Source organism: Dendrobates tinctorius, unplaced genomic scaffold, assembly GCF_039654945.1.
Source record: "Dendrobates tinctorius isolate UK_male_01 unplaced genomic scaffold, ASM3965494v1 ptg000003l, whole genome shotgun sequence".
NCBI classification, from domain to species: Eukaryota; Metazoa; Chordata; class Amphibia; order Anura; family Dendrobatidae; genus Dendrobates; species Dendrobates tinctorius.
In genome coordinates, this window is record NW_027361671.1 from 16,855,054 (window position 1) to 16,870,315 (window position 15,262).

Genomic DNA, 15,262 nt, shown 5'->3' on the forward strand with positions numbered 1-15,262 from the left:
TATTGTGTGCATATTTTCATCATCTAAATGACACCTCCCTGACTGGTGGCACCATGACGAATTTGGCTTACAAAAATGGAAATAGTTAGCTAATTGTTCTGCCACCAAATGTAGTGCTCTCCTAGTTTTTTTTGCCCGTATCTTAGCCGCTATATAACTTTTGTTTTTTGACTCAAAACATCATAGATGTTCGCATTATTGCCACAGGTTTTTCAACATTTTGTTAGCAATTCTGTTGGTTAGAAGGTCCTTTGTAGTAGGCCTCAACCTTTTCCTTTTTTTGTAGTATTGGTGTGGAGCCATCAGGAATATAATTCATATCATTTGCAAAATGTGTGCCTAAGTATATGTAAACCCTTCATACCATAGCCATATGTGTGGTGTAACAAAATCCTGTGTTTTTGTTCACATTGTAGTGACTGATGTGACAAGGCATTGGCGCAGCTGCAGGGACACATATAGGAGGGAGAGACAGCTGAGGTCCTGTAGTGGAGCGGCCGGAACCACAAAGAGAAAATACCTCTACTTCGACCGTCTACATTTCCTTGCTCCTGTGATGGATCTGAGACCGTAAGTGCATGTGTTAATGTAGTACTTTGTATATTCTCTATGCAAAATGTAATTTATGTTATTTTTTCCATTGTAGCACCAAGTCAAACCTCACAGAGAGGGAGACGGGTTCCGACTCTGAGGTGTTGATTGATCCTGAGTCGGATGTTGCTGCAGGGTCCGGTCCATCTGCAGGACTTCCCAGAGCCACACCACCACCACCAAGATCACCACCACCAGAATCTGGTAGCCAGGCAGCACAGCATGATGACCAGGGCAACAGTAGCAGCCCCACCATGCCACTGGATCCCTCTCCACAGCCTTCGGCCCTACCACGACGAGGCAGGCACAGGAGAGAAGGAGCACCTTTGGGAACAAGAATGCAGGTGGGCCGAGGTGTATTAGACTACTTGTCCACAGCTGCTCATGATGATGGGGAGGAGGCTTATGGGCGCAGTCTGGCACAGTATTTGAGGGCAATTCCCGGTGGGTACAGGCTGCGTACGAGAGGGGCTCTCTAAATCATTTTGGATGCCAGTACACCACCCAATAATCCCCGCACTGTGTTTCAGTTTCTGGAAAGGTGGCAGCTGTCAGATGAGAATCAAATTGATAGGCTGGATGGACTTGATGTGACAAGTCAACCATCCTTGGAACCTGTTCCTCCTCCTCCTCCTCCTCCATCACGGGTGCCAACACCTCCGCCTCAGCCTGCACACATCCCCAATGTGGCTCCACAGGTCCAATATATGGGCCAGGGCGCACATGCCCAATATGGCCACTTTAACGTACCCAATGTTGGTGGGTGGCCACAACATGGGTATGTTAGACATGGACATATTGGGGGATATGGGCAATTATGGCAGCCCTACCAGGACTACCCACACCAATTTCAAAATTACCCCTACCCAAACCCACAAATTGATCTTGGCAGAATGCAACAGATGGCACAGCCAGCTGCCAGCGCACAGGGGGACAGAGATGTGGCCCAGCAACCAAGGCCAAATTTCCTAACAGGCCCCCCACCTTCACCACCCCCAACTTACCATGACTTGTAGGTTTTCCTTTTCCCTTTATTTTATGTTTTGTATTTTATACATGATGTTTGATTTTTGGTTTGGAATGTTAAATACTAATGTGCTGATAACATTAGGCCATATGGCATTACTATGGTTATTTGGTTTCGGCAATAACAAAAAAAACCAAGTAATAAACTTGTTAACATTCACAATGTGTGTCTGTTCGTACATGTTCTGTAATGTGTTAGATATAGTAAAAAGGACTTTTTAAAAAAACAAAAAAAAGGCCAAGCAAACAATCTTTAAGAGAACACAACACAACCAAAGTACTACATAGATAAGGCATCATCTTGCCAGGGAGTAGCACTCTGAGGTGTTAGAAAATAAGTTGTAAACACATCACGTACTTTGAGTCCGGAAATTGGGCGACGGGGTGGGATTACATGTGTCCTAGGCCTAGACACATTTGCAGACTCCACTTCAGCATCATCATGTAAGGGGCAGTCATGAATTCTGTGAAGTTATGTAGGACCACACAGGCTTTAATAACTTCATTGACATTAGCTTCACTCAGCTGAATTGCGGACTGTAGGACCCTCCATTTGGCCGTAAGAATACCAAATGCACACTCCACCAGTCGGTGAGCACGTGATAGGCGAAAGTTAAATAATCTACGCCGGTGGTCAAGGGTTCGTCGTGGATATGGCCTCATGACATGTCTGCTCAATTCAAACGCCTCATCTGCTACAAGAACATAAGGCACCGTTTCCAGATTTGAGTCGGGAAGCTGACGTGGTGGTGGTAGGTCAAGCTCATTATTACGCAGCCGCCGACCCATAATGGAAGAATTGAAGACTCTGGAGTCTCCAGTTCTTCCATCGGCCCCAAAATCAACAATTATAAACCTGTAGTGAGTGTCGACCAAAGCCAACAATACTACTGAAAAATATTGTTTATAATTATAGAATTGGGACTCTGAGTTCGGCGGCTTACCCACACGGATGTGCTTCCCATCTAGGGCTCCAATACATTGTGGAAACTGGCACGTGTCCTCAAATCCACGGGAGATACGCAACCAGTCTGCCATTTTGGGCTCCGGCATTACCACATGATGGAGTCTGGTCCAGATTTCGGAGCATGTAGACCGTACAATGCCAGAGATTGTTGATTTCCCAATTAAAAATTCTATATGCAGACCAGCATATGAATGGCCAGTTGAAAGGAAGCTAAAAAAAAAAACCTAAAAAAAAAACATGAGTACACAGCCCAACAAACAACAGATAAAGCTTCAAACACATTTAAAGTCGAGGAATTCTAAAGTAGGCATGATAAACATTAAATTACATGCCATGGCTTGGTTCAGTAAGCCACAAGCATATAAATGTTTTGGGGAAATGTGGTAGCAAAAATTTAATAAAAAAGGGCAATAAGAAATAAGGTTCAAGGTCTGTTAATGAAATATGCTGCTTCACACATCATTAACATATAGGTTTGAGACATACCGTAAGTTGAGGAGTAGACACTTCTCTGCAGAAATAGCTTTGCGCATCCTCGTGTCCTGAAACGTGATCCCAGGGCGCACAATCTCGAGCAAAATATCAAATGTAGCAAGGCTCATCCGACAATATTGAAAGAACTTCTCCGGATGGCTACGCAGAGATGTATAGAGACGGTGGAAATGGCCTTTAGATATCCTTCGGAGCAAAAGTGGATGGACCCACATTCGTCTACGCCTCCTCGGATCCACAATCACAGGGTATTGCTCCCCAAAACATCAGGATATAACCCAATAGAAAAGAACACGCTTATTGGGGTTAAAAGTGAGCCTGTCTGTCATGTTTAGCACAAAGCAGAGCATACAAAATCCAAGCACTGACTGTATGTCAAAGGTAGCAGGCTCACACCTGTTGGAGAGCCCATAAATATAGGGCGGGATGATTTTTTAAATGAGTTTCAGGCCTAAAAACCGTTATTTGTCAATTTTGGAATGGTCAGAAAAAAAAATCGCCAGACGGATGTGAAACGGATGCTTACATGCGATTAAAATCGGATCAATGAAGAAAAATCGCATCACAGACGGATCACTGGTCAAGAAACCTTTGTGCGATTTCGGACCGTTAAAATCGGACCGATTTTTTAATCGTTTGGTGTGACTCCAGCCTTACCCTTGTGATAGTGAAAAACAATTCTTTCTAAAGTTAAATTTTTGTGACAGAAAGGTAAATGTTTATTTTTTCCTTCCACATTACAAAAATTGCTGTGAAGCACCTGAAGTGTTGATAAACTAATAAACTTCTTGAATGTGGTTTTGAGTACCGTGAGGGGTGCAGTTTTTAAAATGGTGTCTTTTTGGGTATTTTCTGTCATATACCCCCCTCAAAGTCACTTCAAATGTGTGGTGATTCCTAAAAAATGGTTTTGCAAATTTTGTTGTAAAAATGAGAAATCAGTGGTCAATTTTTAACCCTTAAACTTACTAACAAAAAAAAAATTATGTTTCAAAAACTGTGCTAATTTAAGGTATACATATGGGAAATGTTATTTATTAACTATTTTGTGTGATATGACTTTCTGATTTAAGGGCATAAAAATTAAAAGTTTGAAAATTGAGAAACTTCCATTTTTTTTACAAATAAATGCATGTCCTTTCAAAGAAATTTTACCACTATCATGAAGTACAATATGTCACGAGAAAACAGTCTCAGAATCAGTGGGATCCATTGAAGCATTCTAGAGTTATGACCTCATAAACTGACAGTGGTCAGAATTGTAAAGATTGGCCAGGATAGGAAAGTGAAAACAGGCTTCGGGGAGAAGGGATTAAGTGGAAATTTAAACTTTTGATTTGCCATTGAAGCACAGTTTTATTATAAACAATTTGGAGTAGGTAATTGGGCCTTGTGGCTGCACCACTATATTAGGCATAACAATTTTGTAATTTTTCTTTTTATTATTGAGCAACAACTATGTTCTCAATCAACCGAAAAGACTCATAAATATCAAAGCTTAATATTTTTGGAAGTTGGAGAGGGTTTTTTTAGATTTGGCTATCTTAGGAGCAAATCTGTGCAGGTAGCTATTACTGTGCAGATTTATTAGGCAACTTAATAAAAACCAAAAATATACCCATCGAATTTTCACCAGGTAAGTCAATATATCAACACAAAATTTAGAACTAAACATTTCTGACATTCAAAAACAACCAAAAAAATCAGTGACCAATATAGCCACTAGAGTTGAGCGACTTTTGGTTTTTTAGGGTCGCGTTTCGTTTCGTGAAACCCGACTTTTCCAAAAGTCGGGTCGAGCAAGATCGTCCGATTATAGGGAAAAGTCGGGGTCGTCCCGAAACACGAAACCCAATGTAAGTCAATGGGGAATAAAAGTCGGCAGTGAGAGGAGGACAGGAAACACACCTACAGTGCCCATTTGAATGCCAAAAGCATCAATTCTTCTTTCTTAAGCTTGTCAACCTTAATTAACTTCATATTACAAGTTACGCACTGAAAAATGGGGGTTATTTGGCTACAAACTGTGGGGGGGAGGGCTGGCTCCAGGTTTTCATGTGCCCTGGGTGAAAGAGCACCCCTTTAACACATACCACAACTCATCATGCTCCGATACGGCAGAGAAATAGCGGTATAGTACAATGAAAAATACCTCACTTTTTACATCTCATGACGAGGCCCATCTATTTCTCCATACAGAATCATTGGTCCCATATAATGTTTGAAACAGTATATGATGAGCTCCACATAATGCTACAGTATATGTTGGTCCCCATGGATGAAGCTCCACTGTCTTATGGGCCCAAATAATGCTCCAAACATAATGGGCCCCATTTCTAATGCTCTAGTGTATAATGGGCCCTGTAAATGCTGCTCCAGTGTCTGATGTCCACCTTTGGAATGTTCCAGTGTATGGTGGGCCCCATCTATCATTCTCCAGAGTATAGTGCTCCCCAAAAATTGCTGTCCCAACATTGAAAACAATCAAATAAGTCTCCTCGCTAGGGAATCCCTGTACTTGTCTGGACAGGTGCTGTAGCTTGCTTAACAGCTCGCCAGCCGTTCTCACGCCCAGTATGGATTGCACGTGATTGCACAAAGGTTAGAAAGGGTACCGTATCCCTGGATAACATGTATGGATAGCGTACACATTCAAAATATATGTCTCAGGAGGCAGGCTCAGACAGTGTCAGGCCCAGTATGGATTGCACGTGATTGCACAAAGGTTAGAAAGGGTACCGTATCCCTGGATAACATGTATGGATAGCGTACACATTCAAAATATATGTCTCAGGAGGCAGGCTCAGACGGTGTCAGGCACAGTATGGATTGCACATGATTGCACAAAGGTTAGAAAGGGTACCGTATCCCCGGATAACATGTATGGATAGCGTACACATTCAAAATATATGTCTATACAGCATGAGGCAGGCTCAGACGGTGTTAGGCCCAGTATGGATTGCACGTCATTGCACAAAGGTTAGAAAGGGTACCGTATCCCCGGATAACATGTATGGATAGCGTACACATTCAAAATATATGTCTATACAGCATGAGGCAGGCTCAGACGGTGTTAGGCCCAGTATGGATTGCACGTCATTGCACAAAGGTTAGAAAGGGTACCGTATCCCCGGATAACATGTATGGATAGCGTACACATTCAAAATATATGTCTATACAGCATGAGGCAGGCTCAGACGGTGTTAGGCCCAGTATGGATTGCACGTCATTGCACAAAGGTTAGAAAGGGTACCGTATCCCTGGATAACATGTATGGATAGCGTACACATTCAAAATATATGTCTCAGGAGGCAGGCTCAGATGGTGTCAGGCACAGTATGGATTGCACATGATTGCACAAAGGTTAGAAAGGGTACCGTATCCCCGGATAACATGTATGGATAGCGTACACATTCAAAATATATGTCTATACAGCATGAGGCAGGCTCAGACGGTGTTAGGCCCAGTATGGATTGCACGTCATTGCACAAAGGTTAGAAAGGGTACCGTATCCCCGGATAACATGTATGGATAGCGTACACATTCAAAATATATGTCTCAGGAGTCAGGCTCAGACGGTGTCAGGCACAGTATGGATTTGACGGCCCAGATTACACAGAGGAGGAGCAGGGAGAGGTAAAGATTGCAAATGCTGGGGCCCTGCCCAAGCAAGGGGGGCCCACTCGTGGGCGTCGGTACTGGCACTGGGCCCCTCATAGTACAGCGGTGTGTCTGACGGCGGGTGTGCACCACCGCCGTCAGAGACACTTGATTGCACTATGAGGGACCCTGTGCCAGTGCCCGTGCCCAAGAGTCGGCCTACCCACCTGTCCAGGGCAACGGCACTCGCACGGTGTCGTGCGGTAGGTGGTGACCCCAGCCATGGGGGGGGAGGCAGCACAGTTAGGGAGTTTTAGAAAGTGGCATATGTTGATGTTGGACATTCAGCTGATGCAAAAGGCGAAATAGGTGAAGTACCAGGAAGAGGTGGACCAAAGCAAGCCATTTTTCTGTCACCCTATGTGTCATCAGGGGAAGGTGGGACAAAATCCTTGGAAACCCATGCGTGGTTCATTTTAATGAAGGTTAGATCATCCACATTTTGGGTTGACAGATGGGTCCTTTTTTCTGTCAGGATTGATCCAGCTGCACTGAAGACTCTTTCCGATAGCACACTTGCAGCTGGGCAAGCGAGCTCCTGTAAGGCATATTGGGCCAATTCAGGCCAGGTGTCCAGTTTAGCGGCCCAATAGTCAAAGGGGAATGACCTGTGTGGGAGAACATCGATATGGGAGGAAAAGTAGTTTGTAACCATAGTTGACAACTGCTGTCTCCTGTCACTTTCCATCGATGCAGTATTACCAGTTGTGTGAGCGGTATTTGAAAAATCAGTCCACAGCATTGTCATGAAACCCCTGTCTCCAACGCCACTTCTGCTGTGTGCACCACGAACACCTCTGCCAAGCTGCCCCCGGCTCGTACAGCTCGTGTGAGAACCATCACCGCTGCTGTTTGCTGGGAATGCCTCAAGCAACCGATTTACCAGAGTTGCTTGTTTATTAGCCAATATTAGGTCAAGGTTCTCCTGTGGCATGATGTTTTGTAATTTGCCTTTATAGCGTGGATCCAGGATGCTGGCCAACCAGTAGTCGTCATCGTTCATCATTTTGGCAATGCGGGGGTCCCTTTTTAGGATCCGCAAGGCATAATCTGACATGTGGGCCAATGTTCCCGGTGTCAATGATGCACTGCGAGTGCTGGGTGGAGGAGCACTTTCTGGCAAATCCACATCCCTCCAGTCACGCACAAACCCTGTACCAGACCTTGCCACGCCAACATTTTCACTTGCCCCACGAGATGCATCCTCCTCCCCTAAGTAATCATCCCCATCATCCTCCTCCTCCTCCTCCTCTTCTTCCTCCACTTCGTCCAGGAGAGGTCCCTGAGCAGACAATGGCTGAATGTCATCAAGGATTCCCTCCTCCTCTTCCTCCTCATCAACATTGGCTGCAGACGCCTGCTCCTTAAGGTGCGTCAAAGTTTGCATGAGCAGATGCATAAGTGGGATGCTCATGCTTAGGATGGCGTCGTCTGCGCTCACCAGCCGTGTGCATTCCTCAAAACACTGAAGGACTTTACAAAGGTCTTTCAGCTTCGACCACTGCACGCCTGTCAACTCCATGTCTGCTCTCAAAGTGCCTGGCCGTGTATCCTCCCACAAATGCATTATGGCCTGCCTCTGCTCGCACAGCCGCTCCACCATGTGCAGGGTGGAGTTCCACCTTGTTGCAATGTCGATAATGAGGCGGTGGTTGGGAAGGTGGAGCAATCGCTGCAGCTTCTGCATACGAACGGAGTGTACAGGCGACCGGCGTATGTGCGCGCACAGTCTTCGCACCTTCTGGAGCAGGGCTGTTAACTCCGGATAATTTTTGAGGAAGCACTGCACCACCAGGTTCAATGTGTGAGCCAAGCAAGGTATGTGGCTGAGTTTTGAAAGGGCTATGGCTGCCACAAAATTACGGCCGTTATCACTAACTACCTTGCCTGCCTCAAGATGTACACTGCCCAGCCATGACTCAGTTTGTCGCTTCAAGCACTCGGCCAGCACCTCGGCGGTGTGTCTGTCGCCCAAACACATCATCTGCAACACAGCCTGCTGACGCTTTCCACTAGCTGCTCGATAGGGGGACACATCGTGTGCAACAGTGGCAGCTGCAGATGGAGTGCTCGTACGACTGCGCTCTGTGGACGAGCTTTCGCTTCTGGAGGAGGAGGAGGAGGAGGAGGAGGGTCGAACGCCTACAGCCAACTGTTTCCTATACCATGGGCTAGGCAGCACTGTCCCACCACCGCTGTCCCCTGTGGACCCTGCATCCACCACATTAACCCAGTGCGCAGTGATGGACACGTAACGGCCCTGGCCATGCCGACTGGACCATGCATCAGTTGTGATGTGCACCTTTCCGCTCACTGACTGCTTGAGTGCATGGACAATGCGGTCTTTCACATGATGGTGGATGGCTGGGATGGCTTTGCGAGAGAAGAAGTGGCGACTGGGTAGGTCATAGCGTGGTACTGCATAGGCCATGAGTTCGCGGAAAGCTGTGCTTTCCACCAACCGAAAGGGCATCATCTCAAGCGAGATTAGTTTGGCAATGTGGGCGTTCAAACCCAGTGTACGCGGATGAGAGACTGAGTACTTTCTTGACCTACTCATAGTGTCTGGGAGGGTGAGCTGGACTTGAGAGCTGCATATGGTGGAAGTAGCGGTGGACAGAGCGGACTGAGAGAGGGTTGATGATGGTGATGGAGTTGGTGTTCTTTCTGATGGCCTAGAATCAGTCTTTCGTTGATATAACAGTGGGATTCCCTTACTGCTGTGGCCTTGCAACGACACCTCAACATTTGCTGCTGTGCTAACCGGTGGGCTTACAGTGGGGGAAACAATGTAGCGTTGCTGACTACCTTCGTTGTGATCAGTTGCACATGTGGCACTTGAGGTTTGGTGTTGTGTCCACGCTTGCATGCTGGTTAAATGTCTAAGCATGCAACTGGTATTCAAATTTTTCAGATTTTTCCCTCGGCTAAAGGTCTTTGCGCACTTCTTACAGATAACCTTGGCCTGATCATGAGGATTTTGTTCAAAAAAGTGCCACACTGCACTCTTCCTACTTTGGCAGACATTTTGCGGCCTAGCACGCTGTGATCTTTTGACCCTCTGGACAAGCTGTCCAGCAACTCTTTTGATGTTTGGAACCTGTCTTTGGAGTGCTCCGGGCCTGCCAGATAACAGCTGTTGCGATGTCGATGTCTGCTGTGGATGCTCCTCATCTGAGCTATTGGAAGCAGCACCCTCTTCCCCCAATGGATGCCAATCTGGGTCAACAACTGGGTCATCCATCACCTCCTCTTCTATGTCATGTGCACCTTTCTCTGTGTCACCGTGTATGGTGGTATAGTGTGCGGGAAGGGGCACCTGAGTCTCATCAGGGTCAAAATCTGGCTCTGTACACTGCGAGGACAATGTAGTGCTCTGAGTGAATGTACCAGCAGAATCATCCATCAGCGGCTGTGCATCAGTGCACTCCATGTCAGATTCATCTTGGCCTGGGTAATTCACCATTTGACTTGATAATCCAGGCATGGTATGTGAAAACAGCACCATGGAGTAATCAGTAGTATGGCCTGCGTCATCCTTCAATCTTGGTTGGGGTGAAGGACACAAGGAAAGGTGTGGTTCATGAACATGAGCCTCCAATGACGACTCAGTGCTTTTACTTTTTACAACTGAAGAAGAGGAGGCGATAGAGCTGGAGGCTGAGTCAGCAATGTAAGACAAAACTTTTTCCTGATGCTCTGCCTTTAAAAGCGGTTTGCCAACTCCTAGAAAACTAAGCGTTCGAGGCCTTATGTAGCCAGACGATGACGCAGGGTCAGCACCTCCTGCATTCGGTCCTATTTTGCTCTTGCCACTACCATCAGATCCACCACCAACACCATCATTACCAGCTGCCAACCCCCGCCCAATTCCACGGCCTCTTCCACCAGCCTTCCTCATTTTTGGTAGAAATGTAGACAAAATCCAACAAACTATATAGTAATGTAAAACAAGGTAAAAGGTGTCTATAGGACAGGGGAGATTTAGAATTTCTGCACACACTTGTGGACAGTGGACACTTTTGGATTGTGTGAGGCCCACTGATATCTGAGCGCTATGTGACACGCTCGATGGCACAGCTGCCTGTGACCAAAGTGACGAGAGGATAATGGAGATTTTGAATCTCTGCGTACACTTTTGGACACTGGACACTTGTAGATTGTGTGAGGCCCACTGATATCTGAGCGCTATGTGACACGCTCGATGGCACAGCTGCCTGTGACCAAAGTGACGAGAGGATAATGGAGATTTTGAATCTCTTCGTACACTTTTGGACACTGGACACTTGTAGATTGTGTGAGGCCTACTGATATCTGAGCGCTATGTGACACGCTCGATGGCACAGCTGCCTGTGACCAAAGTGACGAGAGGATAATGGAGATTTTGAATCTCTGCGTACACTTTTGGACACTGGACACTTGTAGATTGTGTGAGGCCCACTGATATCTGAGCGCTATGTGACACGCTCGATGGCACAGCTGCCTGTGACCAAAGTGACGAGAGGATAATGGAGATTTTGAATCTCTGCGTACACTTTTGGACACTGGACACTTGTAGATTGTGTGAGGCCCACTGATATCTGAGCGCTATGTGACACGCTCGATGGCACAGCTGCCTGTAACCAAAGTGACGAGAGGATAATGGAGATTTTGAATCTCTGCGTACACTTTTGGACACTGGACACTTGTAGATTGTGTGAGGCCTACTGATATCTGAGCGCTATGTGACACGCTCGATGGCACAGCTGCCTGTGACCAAAGTGACGAGAGGATAATGGAGATTTTGAATCTCTGCGTACACTTTTGGACACTGGACACTTGTAGATTGTGTGAGGCCTACTGATATCTGAGCGCTATGTGACACGCTCGATGGCACAGCTGCCTGTGACCAAAGTGACGAGAGAATAATGGAGATTTTGAATCTCTGCGTACACTTTTGGACACTGGACACTTGTAGATTGTGTGAGGCCTACTGATATCTGAGTGCTATGTGACACGCTCGATGGCACAGCTGCCTGTGACCAAAGTGACGAGAGGATAATGGAGATTTTGAATCTCTGCGTACACTTTTGGACACTGGACACTTGTAGATTGTGTGAGGCCCACTGATATCTGAGCGCTATGTGACACGCTCGATGGCACAGCTGCCTGTGACCAAAGTGACGAGAGGATAATGGAGATTTTGAATCTCTGAGTACACTTTTGGACACTGGACACTTGTAGATTGTGTGAGGCCTACTGATATCTGAGCGCTATGTGACACGCTCGATGGCACAGCTGCCTGTGACCAAAGTGACGAGAGGATAATGGAGATTTTGAATCTCTGCGTACACTTTTGGACACTGGACACTTGTAGATTGTGTGAGGCCTACTGATATCTGAGCTCTATGTGACACGCTCGATGGCACAGCTGCCTGTGACCAAAGTGACGAGAGGATAATGGAGATTTTGAATCTCTGCGTACACTTTTGGACACTGGACACTTGTAGATTGTGTGAGGCCCACTGATATCTGAGCGCTATGTGACACGCTCGATGGCACAGCTGCCTGTGACCAAAGTGACGAGAGGATAATGGAGATTTTGAATCTCTGCGTACACTTTTGGACACTGGACACTTGTAGATTGTGTGAGGCCTACTGATATCTGAGCGCTATGTGACACGCTCGATGGCACAGCTGCCTGTGACCAAAGTGACGAGAGGATAATGGAGATTTTGAATCTCTGCGTACACTTTTGGACACTGGACACTTGTAGATTGTGTGAGGCCTACTGATATCTGAGCGCTATGTGACACGCTCGATGGCACAGCTGCCTGTGACCAAAGTGACGAGAGGATAATGGAGATTTTGAATCTCTGCGTACACTTTTGGACACTGGACACTTGTAGATTGTGTGAGGCCTACTGATATCTGAGCGCTATGTGACACGCTCGATGGCACAGCTGCCTGTGACCAAAGTGACGAGAGGATAATGGAGATTTTGAATCTCTGCGTACACTTTTGGACACTGGACACTTGTAGATTGTGTGAGGCCTACTGATATCTGAGCGCTATGTGACACGCTCTATGGCACAGCTGCCTGTGACCAAAGTGACGAGAGGATAATGGAGATTTTGAATCTCTGCGTACACTTTTGGACACTGGACACTTGTAGATTGTGTGAGGCCTACTGATATCTGAGCGCTATGTGACACGCTCGATGGCACAGCTGCCTGTGACCAAAGTGACGAGAGGATAATGGAGATTTTGAATCTCTGCGTACACTTTTGGACACTGGACACTTGTAGATTGTGTGAGGCCTACTGATATCTGAGCGCTATGTGACACGCTCGATGGCACAGCTGCCTGTGACTAAAGTGACGAGAGGATAATGGAGATTTTGAATCTATGCATACACTTTTGGACACTGGACACTTGTAGATTGTGTGAGGCCTACTAATATCTGAGCGCTATGTGACACGCTCGATTGCGCAGCTGCCTGTGACCAAAGTGACGAGAGGATAATGGAGATTTTGAATCTCTGCGTACACTTTTGGACACTGGACACTTGTAGATTGTGTGAGGCCTACTGATATCTGAGCGCTATGTGACACGCTCGATGGCACAGCTGCCTGTGACCAAAGTGACGAGAGGATAATGGAGATTTTGAATCTCTGCGTACACTTTTGGACACTGGACACTTGTAGATTGTGTGAGGCCTACTGATATCTGAGCGCTATGTGACACGCTCGATGGCACAGCTGCCTGTGACCAAAGTGACGAAAGGATAATGGAGATTTTGAATCTCTGGGTACACTTTTGGACACTGGACACTTGTAGATTGTGTGAGGCCTACTGATATCTGAGCGCTATGTGACACGCTCGATGGCACAGCTGCCTGTGACCAAAGTGACGAGAGGATAATGGAGATTTTGAATCTCTGCGTACACTTTTGGACACTGGACACTTGTAGATTGTGTGAGGCCTACTGATATCTGAGCGCTATGTGACACGCTCGATGGCACAGCTGCCTGTGACCAAAGTGACGAGAGGATAATGGAGATTTTGAATCTCTGCGTACACTTTTGGACACTGGACACTTGTAGATTGTGTGAGGCCCACTGATATCTGAGCGCTATGTGACACGCTCGATGGCACAGCTGCCTGTGACCAAAGTGACGAGAGGATAATGGAGATTTTGAATCTCTGCGTACACTTTTGGACACTGGACACTTGTAGATTGTGTGAGGCCCACTGATATCTGAGTGCTATGTGACACGCTCGATGGCACAGCTGCCTGTGACCAAAGTGACGAGAGGATAATGGAGATTTTGAATCTCTGCGTACACTTTTGGACACTGGACACTTGTAGATTGTGTGAGGCCCACTGATATCTGAGCGCTATGTGACACGCTCGATGGCACAGCTGCCTGTGACCAAAGTGACGAGAGGATAATGGAGATTTTGAATCTCTGCGTACACTTTTGGACACTGGACACTTGTAGATTGTGTGAGGCCCACTGATATCTGAGCGCTATGTGACACGCTCGATGGCACAGCTGTGACAAAAGTGACTAGAGGATAAGGGAGATTGGATTGCTTTTAAAAAAGCAGTTTGCGGAGCAGTGGGTAAACAGCAATGCCAGCGTGTCAGGAAGCCTTAGAAGGCAGCCCAACAACCAACACCACTGATACACCACAATATAGCCTCCCCTTGCACTGCACACACAGTGACTTGTGTGTTGTGCAGGCCAGATCGCTAGCAGCAGAAGCAGTTCTTTTGTCTTCTTCCCTGCCTAACGCTCTCCCTACAGAATCAGCAGCAACCTCTCCCTATACTAAGATCGGCAGAAGTAAGATGGCGGTCGGCGTGCACGCCCTTTTATACCCCCTGTGACGCCCACCAAAGCAAGCCAATCACTTGCATGCCCTTCTGAAAGATGGTGGTGACCCGTGCCTATGTCATCACGTTGCCCACAGTGTCCGTGGATCCTGATTGGCTGAAAAAGAGCGCAAAACAAACTTTTGAAACGCGACTTTGGCGCGTAAGTCGCCGACCTCGTGGCCGACCTCATCCTAGGGTCGGGTTTCGTTTCATGAAACCCGACTTTGCCAAAAGTCGGCGACTTTTGAATTTTTTCAACCCGTTTCGCTCAACTCTAATAGCCACCTTTCTTTATGATGACACTCAAAAGCCTTCCATCCATAGATTCTGTCAGTTGCTTGATCTATTTACGATCAACATTGCATGCAGCAGCCACCACAGCCTCCCAGACACTGTTCCGAGAGGTGTACCGTTTTCCCTCCCTGTAGAGCTCACATTTTATGAGGGACCACAGGTTCTCTATGGGGTTCAGATCAGGTGAACAAGGGGGCCATGTCATTATTTTTTCTTCTTTTAGTCCTCTCCTGGCCAGCCGTGCTGTGGAGTATTTGGATGCATGTGATAGAGAATTGTCCCGCATGAAAATCATGTTTTTCTTGAACGATACCGACTTCTTCCTGTACCACTGCTTGAAGAAGGTGTCTTCCAGAAACTGGCAGCAT